The sequence below is a fragment of the Lepisma saccharinum genome, chromosome 5 (assembly GCF_977018435.1).
Source record: "Lepisma saccharinum chromosome 5, izLepSacc3.1, whole genome shotgun sequence".
NCBI lineage: Eukaryota > Metazoa > Arthropoda > Insecta > Zygentoma > Lepismatidae > Lepisma > Lepisma saccharinum.
The window spans coordinates 95,004,379-95,021,655 of record NC_139233.1 but is presented as its reverse complement, the minus strand read 5'-3'; positions in this window follow the sequence as shown (position 1 = coordinate 95,021,655).

The following is a 17,277-nucleotide window of genomic DNA, read 5'->3' as shown; positions in this document are numbered from 1 at the left end:
CGGGGCATGTGCTTCCTCTCTCTATTATGTTTTGAGCATTCCAGTATTATATGTTCGGCATCTGCACTTTCCCAGCCACATTCACATTTCTTATTGTTCGTTATTCAAATTCTGGATAAATGCTGCCTAGTACACAAATGGCCTGTTCTCAGTCTATTAATTAATACAATTACATTTATTGTAACACTTGCATGATGAAACAATGGTTTGTGTATTTTGAATTCAGAGAATGGTCTGTATGATTCTGCAACTGTTGTAAGTTCATTTCGACACCAATCAAACATTCATTCAAAATTTTCTTCTTTACTCTTGGGAGTAGATCCGTATAGTATAATGTTAAGTTCGTATTATTGGAAGATGCGTTGCTTTCTTTGCACATTCATCTATATGAGAATTGCCTGTAATATCACTGTCTTTTATCGCAAGTAAACTCAATGGTTTTTTCCAGATTTTTGTATTGTTTGGACTAATTGTATACAATTTATAACATAAGGGGATAATTTGTAAAGAATCTTGTATGAAGATTTCAGCGCCTGTAATACATTATGCTAGTCAGTTTGTTTTAAGAACTTTCGGAAATTTAATTTTAGGACATATATAAAAGCTCGGTTAATTGCGTAAGATTCTGCTGTAAATATTGAAAAGTCATGTGGAATCCGAAATAATAGGTATGTTTCATGTTTTGAATCGTACACTGCACACACAACTCCTGACTCACTTTTTGAAACATCTGTATATATGAAAAAAAAACTTTGAAATTGAGTAAAATATTCCTATATGTACGAATAACGAGGGAAATTAATATTATCCAGAGAATGGTGAGGAAAATATAACGAAAAAGCAAGTCGTGAACGCATCTGTAGAACATCCTGGTATTCTTGACAAGACGAATTATTCAATTGTATCCACATGGCAGCTTTTCTGTTTGTTATTTTTCCTGTTTCATGTACGTATATCATATTCCTTAGTACATTGTTGAAAGGATGCTCACGATATGATTTCACTTCGAAAATCATATTTGCTGCTAACATCTTCTGTCTACATGAAATGGAACATTCACCCGTTTCCATGTATACTACTACGTTTGGAGTGCTGTTCATAACGCCTAAACATCTTCTAAAGAATTTCTTGTGTATGACATCAATGGAATTCAATTTTCCTTCTGTTAAATTACATATTGCCAATAAGGAATAATCTATCATAGGCCGAAATTGATATTTTTAAAAATAAAAGCATAAATCGAGGATGACATCCCCACTGAGTATTTGCTATTTATTTGAACAAATTAAACACTTTTTCTGATTTGACTTGTATAGCTTTAATTTGGTTCGTCCAAGTTAGTTTTTCATCCAAGATTACAACTAAATATTTTACTCTGGAAATAATGAGAATTCTTGTTTTTCGAGACATTGAGTGAACTATTGGAGGTATTCCCTTTTTAATAAACATTGTAATATTCGTTTTTCCATTGAAATTGAGAGGTTTTCTTACTTTCACGCCACCTTTGCACTTCCAATATTTGTTAATCACAAGCAGGATTTGTGTCGTGGACATATTATATACAGATAGCATCTGCACATTGAACATAATTGACTGTTTATATTAATTTCCTTTTCATCCCGATTATATATATGTTGAATAACAAAGCAATTAAAGGACTTCCGTGAGGTAACTCTTTGCAGACTACATACGGTCATCTACTTTCATTGACAAAGTGGAAATATACAGATCTTTTACTCAGTAACTTCCATAATATGAATACATAGTTGTGAGGTAGTTCAGATGTTGTATTGTTTGGATACAACAACTAATTGTTGTGCATATCGCCGTTAACACTACATATGGAAGGTGATTAGGGTATTAATATATATGATTATCATCAGCTGCGCTTACATCTAAGAATGCAGCTAATACAATTCTGTTTCTTTTCAGTGAGTCGAAAATATAAGAGGAAAAAGTGAATAATCGTTCTTGGCATCATAATCTCTTTCGAAATCCTATTTGTTCCAACTGAAATATGTTTTCGCTTTCTAAGAAACATTATATTCTTCGTTGTATCAGTCTCTCAAATGCCTATTCTATAACTGACGTCAAAGCTATAGGTCTATATGATTTACCTACTTGAGGGTCATAGCCTGTTTTTAAAATTGCAATAATCAACTGTTTGTACCAATCTTCTGGTACCTTTCCATTATTTAATAATTTATTAAAAATTGTGCACATCGCCGTTAACGCTACATATGGAACGTGATTAATCATTGAATAAGTAATTCCATCCATCCCTGGAGCAGATGTTTTACTATTGCCGATGATTTCGTAGCTTTCCTCTTTTGAAATCGAAGTTACCAAACCGTTCTCTGAACGTAGTTTTCATGTGTAACTACATAATTCATTTGGTGTTTTAATCACTCCATCTGCCTGTAGGTATGAGTCTCTGAATACATTACATTTTCCAATGTGATTTCAAAGGTACTACATTTGTTGTACAAGGATTTTTGAGTGACCGAAAATTTTTCCACACATATCCTAATTTAATGCTTGGGCGTAAATTTTCGCAAAATAATTTCCATGATTTTCTTTTTGCTTTTATGCATAATTTCTTTAATTTGGCCATAGAACGTCTGAATGCTATCCAATTCTTCGGGGTTGCTTGACGTGAGTATATTTTTGCTCTTTCGACTTTATGTAGTCTTGCTTCAGCACACTCTTCAGTCCACCAATATATTTTTGGAAGTGTTGCTGACTACTTTTATCCCCCTGGGACAACTCAAGTCCATCGCAGCCGAAATGATTTGGACCAGCTGCTCATTACGTAATATTATCAGGTTGTAATCCATCATCCTCTGAAAATTAAATATTTAAAAGTTTCGTATAATTAGACCAATTAGCTTTAAATGCTTTCCATTTACGAATAGTTAATATTCTTTCGTTTGTTTTATGGAAATAAGCCAGATAAAAATAACTTAGAAAATGATCGCTTGTTCTCAGATCCATATCGGCCTCCCACATAAAGTCTGCACAATACTTTTCTGAAATTAATGTTAAGTCTATAGATGATGGATTATTTCCATTTCTGGGCATATGAGTTGGTGATCCATCATTTATTATAGTTAACTGCTGCACCTCCATCCATTCAACGACACATCGACCCAACTTCTCTGCTGCCTGTCGATCGCACAATGGGTGGTGGTAACTAAAATCTTCAGTTATGATTAATGGAGTCTTGAATGCACTAATCATATACCTTAAATGCTTCACTGCAATTTTTTGCGATGTATATGAAGATGGTATATAGATCGAGATAACAGTAAATATTTTATTCAAAATTTTCACCTGTATTCCTACTACTTTTACCCGATATTCTCGAAGAATCCCTAAATTGAGATTAAATGATATGGGTTGGAATGTCAGACTTTTATGTACAATTATACCCGCTCCTTTCCCGCATTTTTGATTAAGTATTGCATGATATATTTTTTTATTATTTTAATAGAAACCCTTTCACACACACATATAATGAGAGGATGTTGATCTTCTATCAGTTTCATGAGCTCAATTTTTCTTGAAGGAGACGAGCATCAATTCCGTTGGACAAACAAGAACATATTTTCCATGACTTAATGATTATTGTATTTAATGTAGAGGATCTTCATATGATTCAAGCTCTTCAATTAGTTTCAATAACTACGAAGTAATATTTGCACAATCGACTAGAATATTTTTAATTCTCTGAAGATTACCATCCACAGTTATGTTCGACGTTTGTTTCGCCATATCGTGTACGAATCTAATCCTTATTTGCTTTGAGAGTCATATTTTTGGATACTAGTCTATAATTTTCGTTTTTCCGTTGCTGTCACTGACGTTGGACAGCTTTGGAAATTTATTAAAATATAATCTGGTCTTTTTTTTTAGTCTTGGATTTTAGGTTTGTCACACTGCTTTATATTTTGCATACCTTTATTTATCATAACTTCTTTATTTTTAAATATCATCCCAATTCTTCGATCAGCATAATTGTTCATGTTGTAAAGCTGAGGTTGAGAGAGTTCCAGGAATATGAGTTTCTTGATGTCCAGAATTCCTCATCTCTTAGAGGGGCCAGCACTTCATATCTGTTACCTGTGTAATTGGTGGACTTGGAGCTTGTACAACGGAAAACTCTGCTTTAGTTGTTTTTAGCACTGGGAAATCTTGTAGTATGTTTGCATAAGAATAATCCTTTCCTTCGATCATAGATGAACTACTAGGACTAACTTTCCTCTTTGCTTCTTAATATGAACAGCTCTCACGTGATATCACCTTTTGAATTTCTCTATCCTCTTCCCACTTACTGCACGACCTCTCAGTTGCAAGATGATTTCCTGAACAATTTCTACATTTTGGTACTATGGCACATATATCACCATGTTCATAATCACAGCACCTTGGATATATCGCTTTGGATTTACAAACATCCTTTGTATGAGAGAAACGGAAACAATTCCTGCACTGCATCACAGGCTTTATTTTAGGTTGTACCTGAAGTATGTTACTGAGTAACTTTACATGCGAGGGTAACCTTTGTGATTGAAACGTGACGCTGATCAATTTGGTCGGTTTAAACACAAATTCCCTATTTTCTTGCTAAATCTTCTTCTTAATTCTTTCCATTTAGATTATTGGAATGTTTCTCGCAGCCTCTGCTTCATCTTGTACTTCTTCTAAATTTATAAGTAACTTTAACCCATATATTAGTCCCATTCTGTGTTAAAGACTCTTCTGGATTTTGAGATTTACAATACATATACTTCTTCTGAAACTCTTTGTTCAAGTAAAAGTTATTTGCATCATTGGCCGTTAGAAAGTAAACATTTGCACTATTAGGACCCGATGCCTTAACATAACTCATCTTCATTCTAGTTTATCTTAAGTGACTACGCAACAAAAAGCATTAAACTACCAACATTATGCTCCACGCCTTCAACTAGAACAATATATGAGCCTTCGTGCCCAGGATAGTATAAGTCATTTTTATTTACATTATCTTTTGATTGCATTGTTGCCTGTAATACGTTTGCTTTGACATTTTTTGGTGCTTTTATAGATTCCCCTTTCCACTAACTTTTGCTCGATTTCGTTTTGTGTTGTGACATTTTGGTTGCTTAGCAACCGATTCAACATCCATATTTTCTCCGTCTTTGTTTGAAGACGTATCCTTTTTTACTTCCATTATTTCGATCACTTCCATTTGGATGTCCCCTCTGTATTGATTAATATTTTGGTAGCTAGACATTTCCCTAACTTAAATAAAATTTGTTGAATTTCTTACAAGCAGGAACCTTTAACCGGATGGCCTAGAGCATTCCATGCTCTTTAGGTTTGAACACGGATATATCTCCTGAATCACTAGATTATTTCATATTAACTTACGTTTCAATACATTCACTGTCTTTTAATAACACAGAACACTTTTACAGTAAAGACGATTCTTACATCCACAATTTAAGCTTGAATTTGTCTTTAATATGGCCTTGCTACGTAAATATATTTTCTTTTTCTTTAAAACACGAACATGCTTAAACACAAGTAAGTGACAAAAAGATGATATAATAATATGTTGTTTACCTTTAATGCGAGAAATGCAACTTAACCCTTTAGCGTCACATGAAGGATACGGTCCTGCGGAAATAAAATAAATGTGTGCAGAATAATTTAATTTTGTACTGTAGAAATGTATATAAAACGAATAGTAAACTTCAGAATAATAGCAACATTCATGAGTTATTTTTGTAATATAGCAGTATGAAATTAAGTGAAATCAAAATGATAAAAGAATAGTTGATATCAAATTGAGTGAGTTCTTGTTTTAAGTCCCTTCTATGTACAGGAAGGCTGGTAGGAAGAGACCTACATTGATTGCAGTGGCGTACGCAAGGGGGGGTTACCGGGTTTAAACCCCCCCCTTGAGCTTTTGAAATGTTATGGAAAATGCTGTGGAAAAAATTAAAAATGGCTAATTTATCACAGTCAAAGATCTCCGACAGTAATAATAATACCAATAATAATAATTTGAATTATTATTCCCATGCAGCATGAAGAAAAACAACATTCCAAACACAATCTATGCGGCCGCAAAGTTCAATTTTTCAATTATTTTTGCAGAAAGTCGCGCAGTGACTCTCGCGAGAATTGTGAAAATTTCTTGCTTCGTCGCAGTATACCGACCTTATTGCAAACGTTCTTCCCAGTACTGATTTCACATCCCGTTGTGAACTCTCAAGTGATGCTGAGTCTACATCCACATCATTAAATAATGTTGAAGAAGTGCTTTGTGAATCACCTAGAAGTGATAAATTTGTTGGAATGTCTATAAACTTACTTCTGAAGGAAAACATAGACTCAGTGGAATTTAGCAACATATATTATCGCGCTTCATCATCATCATCCTGGGTGAGTTCCATAGGTAAAAGTAATGTAAATTTCCCCGTGCATATAGCACCGTGCCATGAAAGCACACGTAGTGGTGTGGTGGGCCCCACACATTCTCGATCTCGGCCATTTTGCAGCTGATGTGATCAGCACCATGCTCCTGCAGCCTTTATCCCCCAGGTTTCCTCTCAGGTACCGATTGATATGAGGCTGGGTGCGGAGACAAGGCTGGATAAATTCCAACCAATTCCTGGAATCGAACCCGGATCTCCCACGAGGTTGTCAGACTAGACCACCGCGACTCCATGAATGAGTTACATATTTTGATTATTTCAATTAATTTAATATATTTCCTTGTTTTTATGTATTTTCTTCACACTTAAAATGTCTCACCTATGATATACAAATAACCGTTGACTAGACAATTATTTCGTAACAAAGAAACAAAAAAAATGTAATTTTGTTCTATTGGTTTCATAAATATATTTATGTATGATCTCTACTACTTAATAATAGTAGTGATATAAGTAGTAACAGCAGCTGCATTAGAAGTATTTAGTAATTAAACTAATTAATTAATTAGAAGCATTATTAATTAATTATGATAGTTATTAATTAATTAAAGTATAATAAAACGATGGTAATGTGAATTTGTAGAAAGTTTTCGAAATAACACCCCCCTTGATGAAATCCTGCGTACGCTACTGATTGATTGGATCTGTATGTGCCTGTGCATAGGATCAAATCCTGGTTAAAAGGCGACACATTGCCGCTACCCATACCAAATCGATAATCCATTACTATATCAATGACACAGTTGCAAGAACGTTTTCAATATTTTATAACATTTTAAAATCATAGGTTTGTCTTAATAACATTTACATTTGCTTCAGTGATATTGAAATGTGCATCCACCAAATGAGATATAAACTTACTGGGCTTATTGCATGTCAAATCAACAAATAGTCCGAACCTTTTTATATCAGAAATTGATAATTTTTAGTGCAGTGGTAATACCAGTAAAGTTGACGAAAACTGCCAATTTTCTGGGACTATAGTTTATGAGTTATTGAAAAAAAACAAAAATTTAAAATTTTGAGAACATTTTGAAATCTTTAAAGGTCTGTAGATGAAAAATTATTTGACTTAAAGAGCTTAAATTGGTGTCATTCTCTTCTGCGTATAATGAGCGTGAACTTGAAATGAAATATGACTGTTATACTTGAATGTTCTAATTTTTCATACCCTGGAAAAAATGTTTTTCTTTCTCAAGAACAACACGTTTAATTTTTGAAAAAATATATGTTTTGAAGACATCAATTGACTATTTCTGTGAAAAAGTTCCTGAAGTAAAGGCAACGCTTTTCTATGCCGTCTCTTCGGATATTACATTTCTTGCGTTGTAATATGTGTACAATTTGCTAAATTTGTTGCCCTTCCATGTTAAACTTGATGTTGAAGTCCTCAAATTAATGTATTTTATAATTTTTGTTACTACAAATAACTTGAAAATGTATAATATTTATCATTTTTAATAAGAATGCAATGGTTAATGCTGAGCCGAAGTATCGGTTCATACTTTAGCAACGATACTAGACGATACCATTATTTTTGAGTCGCTGGAGGTGCGTTGAAAACAAATTTTCTTTCTCCATTTCAAAGTTTCGTTCACCTTATCCAACTTAATTTGGTTTTGAAAAAAATGAAGAATAGTTGTGCATTTGTTAAATTCACCTGTACTCAAGTTTCCGGGAACAGTAAGTGCGTTACACAATGGTATGTATGCAGATAAGACACGTGGTCAAGTATCTTGCAAATCAAACGTAACGTGAAATTATTCTCATAGGAGTTCGCGGCTTCTGTTTAGTTCTTTTCGAAGTCTATCAGGCTTTGTTCGTACAGATGCGGTCTCGTGTAACAATAACCTCAATGAGATCCCGAAAGCCAACGATGCACCTGTTGTTAATCCTTTCACTTTCTTTGGTGTTTGCTGACATTGCTCTCTTGAGAGACGTCCCGCAGTCAAAAAGGTCATCCATCACCCATGTAAATGGTGGACGTGTCTTATACATAGTACATAGCATTTTCCTGGAAATTCAAATACCTGGGCTAATCCCAGTATTTTCCTTTCCAACTCTAGAGTTTTCTTTGTTCCGACTGAGTTTCAGCAGGCATGTTTCGGCACAAGGAACGAGGTAGGGCAATACTTTTCTTTGAACGACTGATGACGGCAGTTAGTTTCTTGAAAGTGAAGTGATGGGTTTGGATTTCCTCCCAAGCCAACCGCTACAATTATGTATTTAATTTTTCTTAGGAATCTTTGCGGAATGTTAAAAAGTCACTTCGAAATATCACTGTACTGAAGTCAATCGCATGATATAGAAGCAAGAGACTGGTAAGTTTTCATTTTCCCCTTACATTTCGTTTGCTAATTATTATTCTCTTTGTTAACCCTCGGATGCATGTCACTTTTTTTTTACAACTTTACATATGTGGGGTCAATTTGACCCCAATGCAATTATGCATTGAAATAAGTACGACAGAGTAAATAGTTCAGCTAATATGGTTTTATTGATCAATAATTTCTCTGAATATAACATAGGACACAATTACCCTTCTATTATTATTATTTAACTCCCCAAAAAATTAGCAATGTATTGACAATTCACTGTTCTACATATTAATGGTAGTTACACTTCGCTCGCAATTATCAGAACTTCAGTTGCCCTGAGAAACAATATTTTAGAAATAACACAATACAGCACTAAATATTCTTTTTTCTAGAAAAAATAAATTTTAAAAAATAAGAATAGAAAATAATAATAAAATAAATAAAAAGAAGAATGTGCCGGCTTCTCATGGCAAATAAATACATCTCACTCGCATTCTGAGAACACCACAATCACACTGCTTGGACCTTGCACACAGGTTTCCCACATCTGCAACGTTCCGTCGTCTTCCTGTCTTCTTGTCTTGTGTGGAGACCTGGCATCTTACTCTTTTCTTTGAAGAGCTATCCTCCAGTGTCTGTGCCTGTCTTACTACGCCGCAAAGTTTCATTGCCTCGGTTACTGGTTTCTTCAGTTTCAAGCTTTGGCACCTTCCCCGCATGTGAGGAAGAATCAACTCATTCGCCAACTCGATAAGGAACATACGGTTTCTGTGACTGACGCCTCACTTGTAATCAGAATGCTGTGACAAGTAGCATATGTATGCATTGAGAACGCCTACATTGATTACGTTATAAAAGAGGGCCATTGGGGCCATCGACGTGTCTGTCTTCTGCAGGTGTATGTTTGAACCAGTTTGTCCATGGCGTCCACTACACTCTTTGTTTGGTTGTAAAACTTTATGATTTCTGGCTTCTTCTTAGAATCATCATCATCAATATGTATATCATGATGCATGGTGCTGAGTAGAATGACATTTTTGTTTTTCTTCGGCACGTAGCTTACCAGGCTCCCATTTTCATGGAAGGCCAAATGTGATGTGCAAGGCTGTCTTGTCTTGATATTGGTAAGTGCAGGTTCTCGTATGATGTTGTGTGCAGCAGTCTGATAAGAGATTGACGGCTTGCTTTTGCACTGAATTCCATTCTTTGAGATCATGCCGAAAGATTCTTGGTCATCTGTTGCATCATCCTCTTCACGGTCTTCACTGCTTATGTCTGTTTGAACATCACTGCTCTCTTTCCGAACCTCTTCCGCTTCTGTAACACCATCCTCTTCGTCAAAGCGGTACGTGTAACTGGCAACACCATCGTCGTCTTCTTCTAGCAGCTCGTGAATTTTATTCAGAGTTAATCGTCTTGTGGTCATTACTGTCAGTGTCACTTTCAATGTAATACACAGACGCTTTTAGAGTGGTACAAAACAGCACTAAGAAATTAAATGGTAACAAACACAATTCGACGACCTACCAGACGCTGTAGGCAACTCTTCGTACGCAACAATGAAATCTAAACGACGAATTGTAGAAATACCGACCGACTCACACGCCGCTTCGTTACACAATAACTGGTGGCTTGTTTATCCTCGATCCGCGCCAAATACATCTGCACATGAGCACTTTTCAGTGAGAAATGGCAGGGTGAGTGGTTGACCTTGAGATGATTGCGTTTAGTTTGAGCATAATTGAACATAATATTTGGGATCAATTTCCCTTCATGAATGTTTTCCTGCTGTTTTCAAGCTGGGTCAAAATGACCCCACACATGGAAAGCAGGGGTATTGTTAAAAAAACGTTAAAAATATAAGTAAGAATAAATTGTAAGAAATTTATTTATACATGTTCCTATAGCTGAAGTAGCATGGTAAGATGTCACAGAAAATCAGAATTTTTTATTTAGATTTTATTATAATACCAGGAAAAAATCAGACAGTGGGATCAAAATGACCTCACACATGCATCCGAGGATTAAATGACACGAAAGAGACGACATTGGTTTCACCTTACAGCTTTAATGTTAGTTTTAGACGTCGTGTCCGGGACTGCTAAATCGCTAATTATTCTTGTGTTCACGAATGATTTAATGTTAGTTTGGAAAAAGTAATCATTTAGTGTTAGAGGAGGTTGAATAGGCGTGATCTCATTTTTCAACATTGGGGGAGAGGAGGACGACGACTACACGATTGCCTTGCTCTTAGCCTCACTTAATATTTCACTAATATTTGAAACATCAGAACGATTGTCAATTAAAAAAATGTAAAGTTGAGATGCATCGTTTGGTGGGTTAATTTAATTTATTCATCGCCTTCGTCAGAAATGCGTACGTGTAAAATGTAATAATAATAATTACACAGACACACACATAAGTGTGTGTATATATATATATATATATATATATATATATATATATATATATATATATATATATATATATATATGAAGAGTGATGCAGAGGAGAATCTGTAAAATTCCACTTTTCCGTTTCTCTACTTCTAACCAACGATCCGACCACACATCAACAATGCTGCATTCCATTAGAGAATAGGTTCATTATTTTAGCTGCATACCGTTGAGTATGTAATCCAGCCTCATTTGCTCTGGAGATTTTCCGTGGAGAGTAGAGGCTTTTACCTTGCGTTGGGAGGTTAGAACAAAGAATGTTAAGAACAGTATAAATCGTCCCTCCTGGTAAATGTCAGTCTCAGTTACTACTAAGAATTCGTCAAGTACAGTGGGTGTGAGATAGCGGAAGTTCAAGGCGGCGTAATAACGTAAGGCGCGAGACGCCCCAGTAAGTTGCACCTCGAACCCAGGACTTTACACGGATCTACTACACGGTCCGGTCTAGATGAGAGTGGAAAGAAATTCACTGTCATTCCTCTTCTTTCTTCTCCTTAACAGAATAGCCAAATTAACTTACAAAATGAAAACCTCTCGCATTGCATTATTTGCTATATCCCTTGTGACTCTAAGATGCACAAACTTATTAGACAGAGTCACACTTCATGGTGGCGATGCTTTGGGCTTACGTGTAATTTTGTACACTCACGTACAAATTGCAAATACATTTTAGTCCGACCAGAAACACATCATGTGCCATTAAAAAGCTTCATGTTGGAGATGCGAATTACTGCATAGTAAAGATACAAGTAACTTCCACTATTTTTCTCTCTACCTTTACGTCCGTGTAAATTACAGTAGTCAACCTCCCACGCAATTGCAACCATCAACCCAATTGTGATCGTAAAATGCTGAACTTTGAGTAACAATCTGAAGTTTGTTTTGGTGCACGAGTTTAGTTTGTCTTTAAAGCTCCCGTTTTTTTCTCTCCTCTGTCTTTTGTAATTGCAATAGAAAAACAACGCGCATGAATAGTTCGCAACTAAATTTACATGAAGACCTAGACTAATCCCTAGACAAATACTAGAGTTAGCCTCCGCTTTTACTGAGCCCCCGCCCAACCCCCGAGTCCTCTCAGTATTTCACCCCCTGTAACTCGTTCACGAACAGCACTAGATGCATATTCCCACTTTCTATAGGAACTTGTAACTCCTAAAAGATCCCGTAAATCATCCACCCCTGTAACCAGTACTCCAGAAGTAAGACATGCTAACCCCACCCATACACTGGCGATTAACGTTCATCAAGCCCTACCTCTCTCCATTTAGTGGACAGAATCCTAGTGAACTACGTAGGTAACTTTTCGCTAAACTTACGAGTATACCCTTTACTGGAGTGAAGATAAGAAAAAGGAAATGCTACCCCTCTTTTGTCTGACATTGCGTTGACTCTTTTCCAACCATACGGATAAGACAAATCTTCAACAAACTGACCTATGACCAGATCAAAACTGAAACAAGTAACCCATTCGAGGGTGCTCATATGCCAAGTCAGCTGGTTCAAATGCTGCATGAACGTAAACAAACGTTAACTGTAACCCACCCATGCTTATAATATTGCCAAGAAGCAACTTGTTTTACAACAGTTCCCACAAGCTACAAAGGAATAGATCATGTCTTACATAATTGCAGGGTTAAGATAAAATAAATCTTATAGCCCACCTTCAAAACTTTGACAGACAAGAATCCATTATTCAGACATAAAGGATGGAAGAGCAGAATGAATTAGAGCGAGCATTAAATCACGCTAATATCTGCAGACTTTGCATTCTCCCTCCTCCTCAACCTTTCAAACTTCTCCGTCCATGATGCAAACCAGTCTCGAACACATCCCTCTAACATTTCCAAGAATAACTTCCACAGCAGCAACTAACTGTCTCCCAAGCAATTTCCTGCAAATTCCCCCACCACATTCCATTTCTTTTCCGCCCCGGCGATTCCTACGTACATGCAAAGCTCACATAACTATTTCCCTCTATTTCCCTCCCATCTACCAGTTTTCCAACAAAGCATGGCCGTTGGACCGCTAATATACCAAGAAAAACTGTCCGTCCTCCAAGTAGTTCCTACAACGGCCACGGTGCGGTGCTCGACTCAGCTCACAATATAAACCTCCTCCAGATGGAACGTCATCTAGCGGACATAATCCGAATCCAAATCAAATCGATGAGTTGACAACCCAACTCAATAGGTGTAAATTAACCTGTAATGACGATGTTTCTTTCTATTTGCACTAGTGTGTTAAATCATGCAAAAAAATGCACAATCCAACAACCATGGTAAAAACTCCAACAACCTTGAAAGAAACTTTAAAAGTGGGGAAAAATGTTCAATCACCTCCTTCCAGATTCAATTACATAGCTAATCGCACACAAGAAAATTCTCGAGGCAATTTCCATAGCTTTTCTCACGGTAGTTCAATAGGCAACTTCCGTGGTAACTCATCAAGGGGCCACAATAATGCACCATACTGTACCTATTGTACAAAACATAACCATGCAGCTTCGATTTTTTACCATAACCCAAATAGGCAGTCTAATTTAAAAGCACGAACGTCGTGGCTTGTTGGAACAAAGTCACGGATAAGGGAAAATCTACTCAAGTTCCTATCATTGAAAAAATGGATTTTACTTTGTTAATTTTCGGGTAAAAGACGAAAAAGTTGACCTTCTTGTGGACGTGGAATCACAAATATCTCTGATCCCACTGCATTTAATTCCCCCCATCATGTAAAATCTTACACTAAAAATTCTAACATTCAATGGGTCACTGGTTCCAAATAAAATTTCTAAAATTGTAGTCATCCCTTTTTACAAGCAAAAACAAGTATTCACACACGTTCCGAGTTATTGATTCAAGAAATTTACCCTCCATTCTTGGTTACGACTCTTTACAATCACAAAAGTGTGATATTTCACTGAATAATAAAACTCTTACGTTACATCGCTTTGGTCATATTCCAAAATTGAATATCTCGAGAACAAGCAAAAAGTACACACTGTGTCAAAACAAATTTTAGACCAGATAGAAGATAATAAAGTGTTTACATGGCAAGATACAACTAAATAAAATGTTAAGCTTCAACCACATACGCGCACGCATATCTGCTTGATATTTTCCCTCGTGCCACACTTCTCTGGAAAAATCCAAAATTTACTTTTTACACCTTCCCATCAAATCTTGAGTAAACATGACATTATATAGCCAATGCTACAATCAATCCTGAATACACTGTGATTCAATTATACTCAATGAAACAGTTTTAACGTTAGAACAGAACACACCCGTTGGTGATATTTCATCTTGTGAAATATTAACTGACCTAACTTCAGTTTGGGATAAAACAGGTAACACCGTTATCCACTCATATACTTGTCATGAAAAGAGTGCTTTAGATCAAAAACTAAGCGAAAGTCAACAGAAATTTCACCCTTCGTTATTTCAAATTAATCCTGACCTACCACCGAAAGAAGAAGGAAGATAGACACGTACGCAGACGTAGTTCATTGGACAGACGTAGTTCATTGTATGTTTGTATATCTGGCACTTTGATCACTTTTTGTGTTAATACCTCTGGCATATTATTATGCACAATTCCTAAACCCTATGATAGTTTTTGTATTCAATGTAGTACAGTTACACGTGTTTCAGAAACCAAAGGTAGCAACATGGTGCTCATATTGACAAGGGAATTACTACAAACTCATTTTCCTCAGAGGTTTGCAATTGACACTTACATTCTTTTTAACTTCAAGCCTTCAATATTAATGAATATGCTATATGTCAGAACTACTCATTTTACTTTGATTAAATATGTGTGTTTTGCGAATCTTGCACTAATGGCATTATATTGTTCCCTCGTCGGTGTTGGACGCGGACAGAAAAAGAAAACAAAAAAGGAAAGAAAAATAATTTAACCGAATTACCGTTCTTAGCTGTAGCTACCTTAGTATGTCATTTTGCTCCGCGAACTGTTTACTTTATGTAACTGCCAGGACTGAAGACGGAAATACCATTGGAAACATACAAACCTCAGACAGGTTAAAAACACCAGCGATTATTTTTTTCTCTCCCTTCTACAATTTCCAACTAATTAATTATGAACTTTTACATTTATGCATTTCCCCTTTCCACAAAAGAATGATCACAGTTACCCCCTTAGCTTTGTCACCTCTAAGAGCTAACAAGCCCCCACCCTTATTTTCTTTTTGAGTAACAACACTACTCACTTTAGAGTTCGCTTCTTGTTAGGGCGAGACAAGGGCGCATAAACCCCTTGCACAACTACACACACATATACATACATTTTTCCATACATGCATTTTACACGAATTACTAGAAGGAAATGTCTCGTACCCTCTATAAAATTAAATCTTATTTTTACTTATTTACTCTTTTTCTGTTATGTTTTTCAGACACGGAAAACGCAATGGACGCTTCATATTACGTCAATTTTATATTAATCTCCGTCACTGAAATTCCTGTTCTGAGTCTTATTATCATTATTTTTTACCTTTATTTCTCTAACCGTTGTTCAAAGACAAAGGAGTCTCAATCTAATTCCTCCCAACGGACGATCATCAGTGGTCCAATAGAGTTACAATCTATTTCTTCCACACCGACGAGCCCCATTTGTCATTTCAACCTCTTTATGCCAAACAGGCCTCATCGTGAAGCTTACCCCTCCTCCCCGAGAGACTCCGCCTTTAGATATTGATTTCACTAATGATGATTATTGTATCCCCATAACCCTTCCATTGCCTTTAGACAAAAGCTACTTTTCCATTGCCTACATTAGTAACAATCATCTTCTCTGAAATACCCCCCCCCCCCATCTCCTCTCCTCACAAGTCGATATTTCCTAGCGACAACGGTGAAGCGTCCTGACGAGCAGGACGGCTGTACTGTCGGCAAGAGTGTACATCGTTTAAGAACATTTCGAGGAACGTTAGCGTGGTTCGGTGCACATTTGCACTCGCTCATCAGACACCAAGATGGAGTACCTAACTTTCAACAGTTCCCGATTTATCCAACTCATATCTATCATTTTTATACACGCCGACAGCCCGAGAACGTTGACTTCCAGACAGTAATACTTCCAGAAGCAGCCGATGTTCCTGATTCCTGTGTAGCGTCGTGGATTTGTACAGTCATGTACAATCCCGTGAGAACCTTCTCAGATATTTTAACCTAACAACTCTCAACAACAGACGCATCATGCATCAGCTCATTTTCCTCCACAAAATTTTAAATAATCTCATTGAAGCTCCTTTCGCCCTGTCACAGCTCGACTTCTACGTCCCCTCAAGCAAATTACGACCAAGAAGGCAACTCTTCAGCCTCCATCGTAATAGAACCAACGCTCTGACAATATCCCCAATTTGGAATATGTGTAAAACATTTAATGATACCATCAAAAGTGAAAACAGTGTGGACTTATTTTGCCCGACCGCAATTTTGAAAAGGAATATACTAAAATTACATAAATTACGATAGAACTTAAGATTTATATGTTTGTTAAATGTTTTCTGTCTATATACTACATTCATCTGTGCAATATTTCAATAATGTTATCACAAAATTATTGTATAATGAACGCCATTAATGGGTAATATACCTGTTGCGTTCAATTTCTGAAATAAATAAATAAATAAATAAATAAACAACTGTGCATAGTCCAGTAGCCAGCCGTCATGCTATTTTCGGTGGTTCCCCAACCCCCCACCTCTGGACACCCCTTCATCAAGACTTTTGTTCCGGATTCTCTTGACCTGCGGTTCACCAGCAAAACTATAGATGTACAGTCATCAGCAGAACTTCGCGTGGCCACTCTAACGCCGACACCTGAGTGTATAATTCCAGTCACTTCCAAACTAGCGTCGCACTCTCCTGCTTATGCCAACCTAGTGTTCGGTGATTCCCCTTTTCTGGATTGTTGCTACATCCCCCCCTCAATCAGAGTGATATGACAGTTATACCCGATGTTTTTATCTTACTGCTTCAGTACGAACCTCATTAC